The sequence below is a fragment of the Fukomys damarensis genome, unplaced genomic scaffold (assembly GCF_012274545.1).
Source record: "Fukomys damarensis isolate Sample0158 unplaced genomic scaffold, DMR_v1.0_HiC HiC_scaffold_16, whole genome shotgun sequence".
Taxonomy (NCBI): Eukaryota; Metazoa; Chordata; class Mammalia; order Rodentia; family Bathyergidae; genus Fukomys; species Fukomys damarensis.
Window position 1 is genome coordinate 66005917 of NW_022900928.1, and position 11941 is coordinate 66017857.

At 41.4% G+C, this 11941-nt stretch overlaps 1 pseudogene; it reads left to right on the forward strand.

Moving 5' to 3' along the window:
• The first annotated feature begins 1738 nt into the window (after window positions 1-1738).
• On the forward strand, window positions 1739-2427 carry LOC104865697 (annotated as a pseudogene).
• The last annotated feature ends 9514 nt before the right edge of the window (window positions 2428-11941 follow it).

The following is an 11941-nucleotide window of genomic DNA, read 5'->3' on the forward strand; positions in this document are numbered from 1 at the left end:
GCTGGAAGGGAGACTAGGAAGAACAGTTGAGGACATATGAGTAGGCAAAGACTTCATGGACAAAACCCAGACCACATGGGAAATACGACATGGAATCAACAACTCAGACCTCATTTGTGTTGTTTTGTTTTTGCAGTACTGGAAATCGAACTCAGGACCTTGTGCTTGTGAGGTAGGTGCAGCACCACTGAGATAAATCCCCAGCCCTTGGACCTCATCTTATTAAAAAGCTTTTGTAGGCCATGGATTTAGCTCAGTGATTCTATCACCTGTGTCTCACAAGTGCATAGGACCTGAGTTTGATCCCCAGTACCAAAAAACAACAGCAACAAAAAAAACCCAAACAAACAAGAAGTTTTTACATAGCAAGAGAAACCACCAACAAAGTGAAGAGACAACCCACAGAGTGGGAAAAAAATTTTTTACCAGCTAATCAGTTAAAGGTCTAGTATCTAGACTGACTATATGAAGAACTTAAAAAATCAGACCTCCCAAAATTAAAGACCGGATAAAAAAATGGGCATTTGAAATGGAAAGACATTTCTTAGCTGAAGAATTAGAAAAGGCAAATAAATATATGAAAAAATGTTCAATATCACTGGTCATTTGTGAAATCCAAATTAAAACAAGGCTGAAATTCCATCTCACTCCAGAAAGAATGGCTGCTCTCAAGAATCAACAAATAACAAATGCTGGAGGGGGCGGCATGCTCACCCTGGAAATGGTTGCCGCCCGGAGGCGCTGAGAGGCCCCAGACCAGAAGATGGTCCTGGGGTCCCGGGATGTCCTCCCCCAGGGATAGGACCTGACAGCCACCTCACGAGGGGTCCTGAAGTGACAGACACTGGAAGATCAAGGCTAGCCAGGCGTGGTGGCGCACGCCTGTAATCCCAACATTCAGGAGGGTGAGGCAGGAGGATCACTGTGAGTTCGAGACCAGCCTGGGCTACACAGTGAGTTCCAGGTCAGTCTCAACTACATAGTGAGACCCTGTGTCAAAAAACAAAAAACAAAAACAACCCAGTGTGGAGCCATCTATAATGCAATTGCATAGAAAAAAAAACTGGCAATGGGAATTAAATGCAGCATTAGTCTTATTTCCCACGCACTGACAATAAATTTTTTTAAATAAAAATAAATAAATAAATAAAGCAGTGTGGAGCACTGGGTAGCTCTAGTCCAACTTGACTGATTTCGTGTCCAGTGATCCTTGAGTGACCAAGATCCTGCTCCAAGGAACCAGCTAGAAGCTGCCCATTGTGACATTTAGGGTTAGTGCCTCAGCATACTTACTTATTCCACTGTAAGCTATCTAAATTTTATGAAATTTGGTTTTTCAACTGTTTTACAAAAATTATTTAGGTAATGTTGTATGTTGGGTTTTTATGTGTTAATCTAACCGTAGTGATATTTTTTACAACATGTTTTATCCATTCCTAAATAACAACCACATTGGGAATAGTGAAAAAAAAATGTTGGAGGGACTTTGGGGGAAAAGGAACCCTTCTCCACTGTTGGTGGGACTGTAGACTGGCGCAACCACTGTGGAAATCAGTGTGGAAGATTTCTCAAGAAACTAAAACTAGAGGCTTCATTTGACTCGGTTACTCCTCTTCTTGGTATTTTCCCAAAATAACTAAAAGCACCAGTGGCTTTGTCCACTGCTGTCCTCCTGAGTCTGGGCTCATCTACCTGCTCCCGTCTCCCCCAGGCCACTGTCCTCTAGAGACAAAGCACCATGCTTTCAATTAGGTTGCAGAGTTCTGATGGAGAGATATTTGAAGTTGATGTTGAAATTCCCAGTCTGTGACCATCAAGACCACATTGGAAAATTTGGGAATAGATGATGAAGGAGATGATGACCCAGTTTCTCTACCAAGAGTCAATGCAGCAAATTTTAGCCGGGCATGGTGGCACACACCTGTAATCCCAGCACTCGGGAGGCTGAGGCAGAAAGATCGCTGGGAGTTCGAGACCAGCCTGGGCTACACAGTGAGTTCCAGAGCAGTCTGAACTACATAGTGAGACCCTGTCTCAAAACAGCAACAACAACAACAACAAAAAAGAGTCAATGCAGCAAATTTTAAAAGAAAAAAAAATATTTTAAAAGGTCATTCAGTGGTGCACCCACCACAGGGATGACCCTCTTCCACCTGAGGATGAGAACAAAGAAAAGCGAACAGATGATATCCCTGTTTGGGACCAAGAATTCCTGAAAGTTGACCAAGGATTCCTTTTTGAACTTATTCCAACAACAAATTACCTAGACGTCAAAGGTTTGCTTGATGTTACATGCAAGACTGTTGCCAATACGATCAAGAGGAAAACTCCTGAGGAGATTCCAAAGACCTTCAATATCAAAAACGACTTACTGAAGAGGAGGAAGCCCAGGTACACAAGGAGAACCAGTGGTGTGAAGAGAAGTGAAATATTGTGCCTAAAACTAAATTAAGACACTAAAAGGATTGTTCCAAATACTAGTTGCACTGCTCTGTTTATAATTGTTATTAGACAAACAGAAGAGAAATGCAGCAGCAGATCAATTGTACTAGCATAATACTGCTCTCGTTGCATGCGTAGTTTCAGTACAGATTCCAAAGCAACGGCTGAATTTCTTCTAGTCTGAGCAAATATTCTGAATAAAATGGAACTTTGGGTTCTCTGTAGAAAGATGACATTTTGAGCTTTCCCTCTTTTTCTAAAGTGATTTCTGCCTAGTTTATTGTCCAGTTGATGTTAGTGAGCTTTTAAAAGTTGCCACTGTAAATAAAACAACTTGCAAAACGTTTTCTGAAATAGAATGAACAAAATATTATCTTTATTCAGAAGTTAGAAACTGGAAAAAGGCTACTTGAAGTAACTGTTCCAAGTGGGGTTATTTAGGATGTCTTCCAGCCTCCAGAGTCAAGCAGTATTGTTGTACCAAGCCAGCAAGGACACCAAATACTGGGACACTGATAAGACTAGAGTAAGTTTATTTCACACGTGCGGACTCCACCCTCTAAGAGAAGTGAAGCCCCGTTACAAGATTGTGCCTAGGTTTTACAGGATTTTTCTGCACAAAAAAGTTCAAACATAGGTCAGGGCTTTCTCACAACTGCAAGGGAGAGAAACTCCAGACACCTTTACTTTTCTTACACTTGTCTTACAGGGGTAGTGTTTTATGGTCACCTTTAGCATCCCACCTGTTCCTGGGCAGGCTTGTTAACTGTGCAATTAGCGCAAGAAGGTTTTTGCAGTTTAAGCAGTTTTTCCTGATGTTTGATAAGGGGAGGGGTACACAACAGTCTCTGGGGTCATACGCCAGCCAACATGGAGTCACTTTAGCTCAGTCAATCTCACAGTATCACTGGTATAGATAGGCCTATATGTAGCAGGGCTCCCTTAGTTGAACCTGAGGTCTTATTTTATGTTTTTAAAGTTTTCATCTTCTCAGCTTCAAGAATGTCGCCTAGAGACTCAGTAACTACCAAGTTTGTGGTCTGGGGGAGAAATGTAACTAGATAGTTTGTTAGCTTTTCAATTAAAGGCAACACAAAAGAAAAGCATCATATCATGGTGATATATGCACACCCATGTTTATAGCAACATAGTTTGTAATAGCCAAATTTTGGAAACAGCTCAAATGCCCATCAACAGACCAATGAATAAAGATGTGTTTTTTTAATACAATGGAGTACTACTAACCTGCAATAAAGAAGGATGAGCTTCAGACATTTATAGCTAAATGGATGGACCTTGAGACCATACTCTTTTTGTTTTGTTTTGTTTTGTTTTGTTTTTGTTTTTGAGACAGGGTCTCACTACGTAGTTGAGACTGACCTGGAACTCACTATGTAGGCTAGTCTCGCACTCACAGAGATTCTCCTACCTCAGCCTCCTGAGTGCTGGGATTACAGATGTGCGTGCGCCACCACGCCCAGTGAGACCATACTCTTAAGTGAAATAAATTGGACACAAATGTTTAAATACTGCATTGGTTCTCTCCTGTGAGAAACTGAAAGTGGAACTAAGGACTGAAATGTATAATGGATGTTGGGAAATGGGAAGAAAGTGTTCAAATGGAAAGGGGAACAAGGGAGGAGGGAGGGAGAGAGGAAGGGACAAGAAAAAGAATAGAAGGAAAAATGGAAACAAACCTTCTATACATAGGGCGGGAGAGGGCTTGAGAGGGGAACGGGATAAAATAAAATAAAATTTATTTTTAAAAAATTATTTTAAGGGGGGGGCGGAGATTTAGCTCAGTGGTTCCACCGCCTGCATCGCAAGTGTGAGGACCTGCGTTCCATCCCCAGTACCAAAAATAAACAAATAAATAAAAATAAAAAATAAATAAGAAAATTTAAAAGGCGATGAATTTGACTTACCAAGGAGAGTTTCATATTCTAGACCTCTGCAGTTGTCATTTCCACTGCTAGATTACAAGCTCACTGAGGGATGGATCTTGAGAGGTTGTATAAATTAGAGCTCACAAGAGGAACAGATTTTATAAGGTAGGCCTCCAATGGCTGCATGTAGAGTTATATGTGGAAGAATGTAAAAAAGCAATATTTTTTCTTTTTTTTTGAGACAAGGTCTCACTATGTAGCTGAGACTGAACTGGAACTCACTATGTAGCCCAGGTTGGTCTCGAATCTGCCTCATCCTCCTGAGTGCCGGATTATAGGTGTGTGCCACCACACCCAGCTTTTAAAAGGCAGTCTTTACACTGCAGAGCTGGAGGATCTAGTCAGACATCAAAGGCCCAGAGCTCCTTGTAGAGTCCCATGTGAGTCCCATGTGAGAGTCCCTATCAGGAAGACTGAGGCACTGTGCTGGAATTGTGGAGTTGGATGTCCAAAGACAATAGCAAAGACTGGAACTCTGCCAAAGCAGAAACAACCCTTCCTTCTTCTTTCCCTTTTGTTTCATCCAGGCTACAAGCCTAGTTTTCAATTCTACCCACACCCAGGGTGGGTCTTCCAAGTCCATCATCCACATACACCCAAGACTGTGCTAAAGCAATCTGTGAGCCTTTTCTTACTCAAATTGACACCACAGTTACTGATCACAAACTACCCTTTGTCAACCTGACAACCAAATACATTTTCTTAAAACATACTTAATCTCCAGATACAATAACAAGCTCATAATTATGCCGAATGTGGTACAACTATCCTGCATAAAAATGGAAGCATACTGATTCCCTTCCCCAGAATAGAAGGAAAGGTTTTTCTTTTTGTGATGCTGATTTTTAACATTTGATAACTTAAACATTATAATACAGGTTTAATGATATGTAAAAACCAATATTTTTTAAAAAAGAACCAATATTAAATCTATCAACATTATGTTACAAAGAAACAAAATAAACATATCTGTCTAATATATGTGTATATATGCACAAGAATATTAACAAAATAGGAACAAACAATTAAAATACTTGTTTCTGTAACTGGTCACATGATCGTAGATGGTATTTATGACTACCTTCTTCTACTACCCATTCTATACTCCCTTGGCCTTCAAACACCTCAGCAGGTATTGGTTCTTTTCTTGGTGGTGTGAACCATGCTTTCATTCCTAAATGTTCTGGGCCAATTGTCATCCTGCCTGAATTGGGTTATTATAGTTTCCCCCCACCTTAAAACAAGCCATGGTAATACTAGGAGGCACCCTAAAGGATGTTTTTTTCTTTCCTCCATTGTAGAGTAAAAGCCCAATTTTCCCGATAGCCTGATAGCCTGAGCCAATTACCCCTGCCAACATTGTAGCTCCCTTTTAGCTTCCCCTCTCTGGAACTAAGTCTTCTAGGTCAGCAGAGCATGAGGTCATAGGGATAGGAAGCAAAAAATGTTGCTAGTGGATTACTAAGGGTAGCAGTGAGTGCTACCTTTCCCACATTCACCCCTTGATTCCTGGACCCATGAATCCTGGCTATGGAAGACACAGTACCATATACTGGATGCTGAGTCATAGCATATACAGCCTTGGAAGAACCTTGTCCCAACCTTGAAAGGTATTCACCACTTGGCTGGTGCTGTAACTATACCTGCCACCTTGCTATCAATCCAGCTGCTTCTGGATGGTGAGGAACATGGCAAGACCAGTGAATTCCACGAGCATGAGCCCACTGCCTCACTTCTTTAGCTGTGAAATGTGTTCCTAGGTCAGAAGCAATGCTGTGTGGAATACCATGACAGTGAACAAGGCATTTTGTAAGATGGCAGCTTTACATTACATGCAGGGAGGGTAATCCTATACCTAGAATAAGTATCCATGCCAGTAAGGACAAACCTGCCCTTTCCATGATGGAAGAAGTCCACTATAATCAACCTGCCACCAGGTCACAGGCTGATCATCCTGGGGATGGTGCCATAACAAGGACTCAGTGTCAGTCTCTGCTGCTGGATTATTGGGCATTCAGCAGTGACTGTAGGCAGATCAGCCAGGGTGAGTGGAAGCTCATGTTGCTGAGCCCATGCATAGCATCTACCCATGCCACCATGGTCACTTTGTTTAGAGCCCACTGAACAATGACAGGAGTGACTAAAGAAAAATGTTGACTGCTATCTACAGAATAAGTCATCCTGTCCACTTGATTGTTAGTCTTCTGCTGAGATTACTTTTTGGTGAGCATTTAAATGGGACACAAATATCTCTACATCCTTTGCCCATATGGAGACAGATATCTGTATACCTCTTCTCCACATATCTTTGTTACCAATATTCCAGCCATGTTTTTTCCAAGTCCATCCAACTAGACTACTGGCTACAGACCGTGAATCAGTATATAGTCACACATCTAGCCATTCTTTCTTGTGGGCAAAATGTGCAGCCAAGTATACTGCCCAAAGTTCTACCCACTATGAAGATTTTCCTTCACCACTGTCCTTCAGGGATGTCCTGGAAAGGGGTTGTAGTGCTCCAGCTGTCCACTTTTGGGTGATACCTGCATAATGTGCAGAACCATATTGCAAACCAGGCCCTAGTCTTCTCTTCTTCTGTCAGCTGATCATATGGTACAACCTACAACGTCATAGGTACATGCTGGGAAACAGAAGACAGTACAGCAGAAGGAAGCATGGGCATTTGGGCAACTACTTCACATAACTTACTTGTGTCCTCCAGACCTGTTTGGGGCCAGTCACATATATATCACTTCCACTTAATGATGATTGTTGCTGTGCACATCCAAATTTCTAACTTGGTGGACCAGATAATACCCAGCTCAAGGTAGACAGTTCAGGTTGCAAGGTAACCTGTTGTCCTAAGGTCAAGCGTTCAATTTCCACTATGGCCAAGAGCTGCTTATCAAAGGAAGAGTAGTGGTCTTCAGATGATGGCAGGGCCTTGATCCAAAATCCTAAAGGCCTGTACTGTGATTCTCTTACGGGGGCCTGCCAGAGCTCCAAACAGCATCCCTATCTGCCACTGACACCTCAAGAACCATTGGATCTGCTGGATTTTATGGCTTCAGTGGCAATCATTCTGGACTTGTTAGTAAAGCATTTGAAAGCCAGAAGATGAGAAAGAAATCCAACTAAAATTCAAGTCCCTCTACCTCAGTGAAATTTCTAGGAGTCCAGTGATGTGAGGCACACAGAGATATTGCCTCTAAGCAGTTGTTCCTTCTGGGTCTTACTACAATCAAAAAAGAGGCAGACCTATTTTGATTTTGGAGGCTCACTCAGGAGCCATACGATCAAGTTACCCCCTACTCACTTGGTCCAATCAGCATCCTATCTCGATGTGATGGAATAGTGTGGTACCTTGGGAGAGAGAAAGACAATCAAGATACCTGTGAACTAAGTTGTGACAAAGAGCTAGAGAGTTAATATAACCCTGAGGTAGGACAGTGAATGTATATTGCTGGCCTTGACAGCTGAAACCAAATTATTTCTTGTGGGCCTTATGGATAGGTATGGAGAAGGCATTTGCCAAATCAATAGCTGCATACCACATAACAGAAGATGTGTTGATCTGCTCAAGCAAAGAAACCAAATCTGGTATAGCAGCTCAGCTGGAGTCACTCTTTGATTGAGTTGATAGTAATCCACTATTCCAAGACCCACCCATCTTCGGCACAGGCCAAACAGAAGAATAAATGGGGATATGGTGGGATCGACCACCCATGTATCTTTCAAGTCCTTGACAGTGGCAATAATATCTATAATTCCTCCAGGGAAGCAATATTGTTTTTTGTTTACTATCTTTTCAGGAAAAGGCAATTTTAATGGCTTCCATTTGGCCTTTCCAACCATAATAGTCCTCACACTACAGGTTAGAGAATTAATCAATGTGCAGATTCTGCCAAGTATTAAGTACATTCCAATTATGCATTCTGGAAGAGAGGAAATAAGTACAGGATGGAGTCAGGGTCCTACTGGACCTACTATGAGTCAGCCCTTTACAAAAATCGCATTGATCACCTGACTCCCATAGGCTTCTACTCTTATTGGGGCCACAATGATATTTTGGATGCCCTAGAATAAGCATTAATTCAGAACCAGTATCTAGGAGTCCCTAAAATGTCTGATCATTTTCCTTTCATCAATAGTTACAGTTACCCTGGTAAAAGACCTTTGCTGCCTCTGAGGAAGGGTGAGAGAAAGATTGACTTTATAAATCTTTGGTAGTGTACTAGAGTCCTTCCTCAAGGGCATGTGGCCATCCCTTCATTCAAGGGGTTCTGGGTCTGTAAACTGGCTCAAATCAGGGAATTGGTTGAAGGGCCAAGATTTCCTACTACTATGATTTCAGGTACGTTTCTGTTCATTTGCCCTTGAATTTTTCCAACTATAGAAATCTAGTAAAAGTTTAGTAGGAGGGCCAGGGATTTAGCTCAGTGGTTCCACCACCTTGCAAGTGCAAGGTCCTGAGTTCGATCCCCGGTATAAAAAAAGGGAAAAAAAATCTAATCCCATAAAATTTAGTAGGCTTCCATCTACTTTTGAGACCACTTTGGCCAATCAGTCAATGCCATAGGTCTACACACATCAGACATTCCAATCATTGCTCTGCTTCTGCTGTCCACTGCACTAAGTACATGTATCATGTCTTTTGCTGTTGAGTGCTGCCACTTGACCCCTGCCATTCTGGGATGCAGTTAAACCCGTTGCCCTTAAGCTTCCCAACTGAGTCATCATTGTCTTCACTGTAAGGTCTAGAAGACAGAGAAAAGCAATGACAGGGCTCTTCAGGGATGCTGCTTCTTCCTCTTAGGAATCTATTTCTTAAGGTTTTAGTAAAGGGTACATTTTCTGAACCATCCTAGCGTGGAGGATTAGATTTAATACGACAAATCCAATCCAGCATTCCCATTTCCCTGAGCTTTGAATCCCCTCAACAGTAAACCAAGGAATATCAAGCATCTCAAATTCATTCACAATGGGCCACCTTTTGATTTTCTGCTAGCCAGCCAAATAAACTACTAACACTTTTTTTAAAACTCTATGAGCTATAACATTAAATTCAGAACCTCTAATTAATGGATCTATATCAAAAAATCAGCCTGCTCCAGATGTATATTTTTACCACACGCTCTTCAAATCCATTCCCATACCTGTTCACCAAACTTCTGCTTATAAGTGTTAGGAAAGAAACTCTTAGAAATATAGCAGCCCTTCTCATGAGTCACATTGTATACCTCAACTTTAGGAGCCTTTTTGGATGAGACTGGTTATAGGCCTAGAAGCAAAAGTGTGTGTGTGGTTTTTTTAAACTTTTAGATTCTTTATGTGGGGGGGGCATCCTACAGAATGTCATCATTATCATGCTTGCTAACTGCATCAGGCAACACAGATGTTTCCTCAGTTATAGGGGAAAGGCTAACAGCACAAGGGGTGGCGAGGTAGGGGGGTGCCACCACTGTGGGGGAGGAAATCTCTTCCTTGGGCAAAATAATCTCATGAGGACTTAGGAGCTAAATGTCCTCAGCCTAGTTAGTATTATCCCAAATATTTCCATCCCACTTTATATGACTCCATTCTTTTCTAGTCAGCACCTTCACTTTTACTTCAGATACAGCATTAAATTAATACTGTATTTCAGCCAATCAAATTACTTGAGCTTGTGTTTGTTCCTTCAATCTGTCCTGAAGCTAAAAGAAACAAGATTCTCTTTCAGGATACATGTAGAAGGGCTAGGAGTGGTTGCTCATGCCTGTAATCCCAACACTCAGCAAGCTGAGGCAGGAGGATTGTCATGAGTCAGAGGCCAGCCTGGGCTACATAGTGAGTTCAAAACTATATATCAAGACCTTGTCTCAAAAAATAAATAAACTGAGAGAGAGAGAGAGACAGAGACAGAGAGAGAGAGAGAGGGAGACATATTTGGGAAACTTTTAGATTTTTATTTTTTTACTGGAAAAAGCACATTTTGTTTTTGGTTTGTTGTTGTTGTTGTTGTTGTTGTTGTTGTTGTTTTTACTTTTAGATTCTTCATGTGTGTCTGGAACTGGAAATTGAATCTTGAGCTCCTTATTTTCCATTATTAATTTGTCTTCACAGAGAGAAGACTTCAAAATTTTTATGTATGTTTGAAGCTCATGATATTCCAGAGATGCTAAAAGCAACCAGCCAGAACTGTTATATTTCCCACTCTGCTAAAGATGCTCAACAGTATTATATATAGACTCTCTAAATTTCTTGCATCTCACAAGTGGTGAATTAGGATAATCAAATGAACCTATACCGCATATTACTCTAAACAGTTCACACCACAGATTATCAGTACTCTGTACATTATGAGAAGGAGACACCATAGCAGTTTTAGTCTTATTGAATTCAACAGCCAACTCCAGGATCCACTAAAATCACTAAAGAAATTCATCCTTGACAATTCTGTTTCTCTAGAGCCACTCCTGGTACCAAAATCTGAATCTGCTAGGGTTCCCTAGTGGAACAGATGTAATATAAAAATATATATATACAACATATATATGGATTTACAAGGTAGGTTTACAATGGCTGCCTACAGAGTCAGGGATAGAAGAATGCAAAAGGGTTGTCTCTGTGCTGGAGATCCAAAGGACTGAGTAAAAAGTCAAAGGCCTGGAGCTCAATGCAGAGTCCCACGTAAGTCTGCATCGGGAAGCCAAAGGGCCTGTGCTGGAAGGCTGAAGAGCATTTGCTAGAAGCCTGGAAACAGACATTAAAAGGTGATGTCAAAGACTGGAGCTCCTCCAAAGAAGCAAAGCAAGGCTTCCTTCTTCTTTCCCTTTTTATCCCATCCAAGCCTATTGGTTGGTGCCGTCCACACCCAGGGTGGGTCATCCATCTTCAGTAAGTCAATCATCCACACACATACAGCACTGTGCTAAACCATTCTGTTAGGTATTTCTTATTCAAGCTGATACCACAGTTAACTATCATAAGCGGGATCAGGCAAACATTTGCCAAGAAAGAAAACAGCTTCATCTAAATAAAATATAATACATTTAAGATTACCATAAAAATTTGACTCTCTGTGAAAGACACAGAAATCTCTTATTTTTCTCTCAACACGGACATACAATATAGCCAGGAAATACCAAGCCCCTTTTCCAAAAATAGGCTGCCCAGTCCTCCAAGCCACCACCTGGTCATGTAGGTTTCCTCTATCTGTGAGAGATCAGCTTCTCCAGCATGCAGGCAGCCATCATCCTAGAGAACACCTTAGGTAGCTTGGACATCTGAAATAGGAACTCAAGCTTTCATTAAATCAAGACATCTCTCAGTCTTAGGTCACCACTTCAAAACAAGTGTTCTTCAGACATTTCTCATACAAAGAAGTGAAAGCAGCAAGAAAATATATGAAAAAATGTTCCACATCACTGGTCATTCGAGAGATGCAGATGAAAACAACACTAAGATTCCACCTCACCCCACAAAGAATGGCTGCTATCAAGAAATCACACAATAACAAATGTTGGCGGGGTTGTGGGGAGAAAGGAACCCTCCTCCATTGTTGGTGGGAGTGC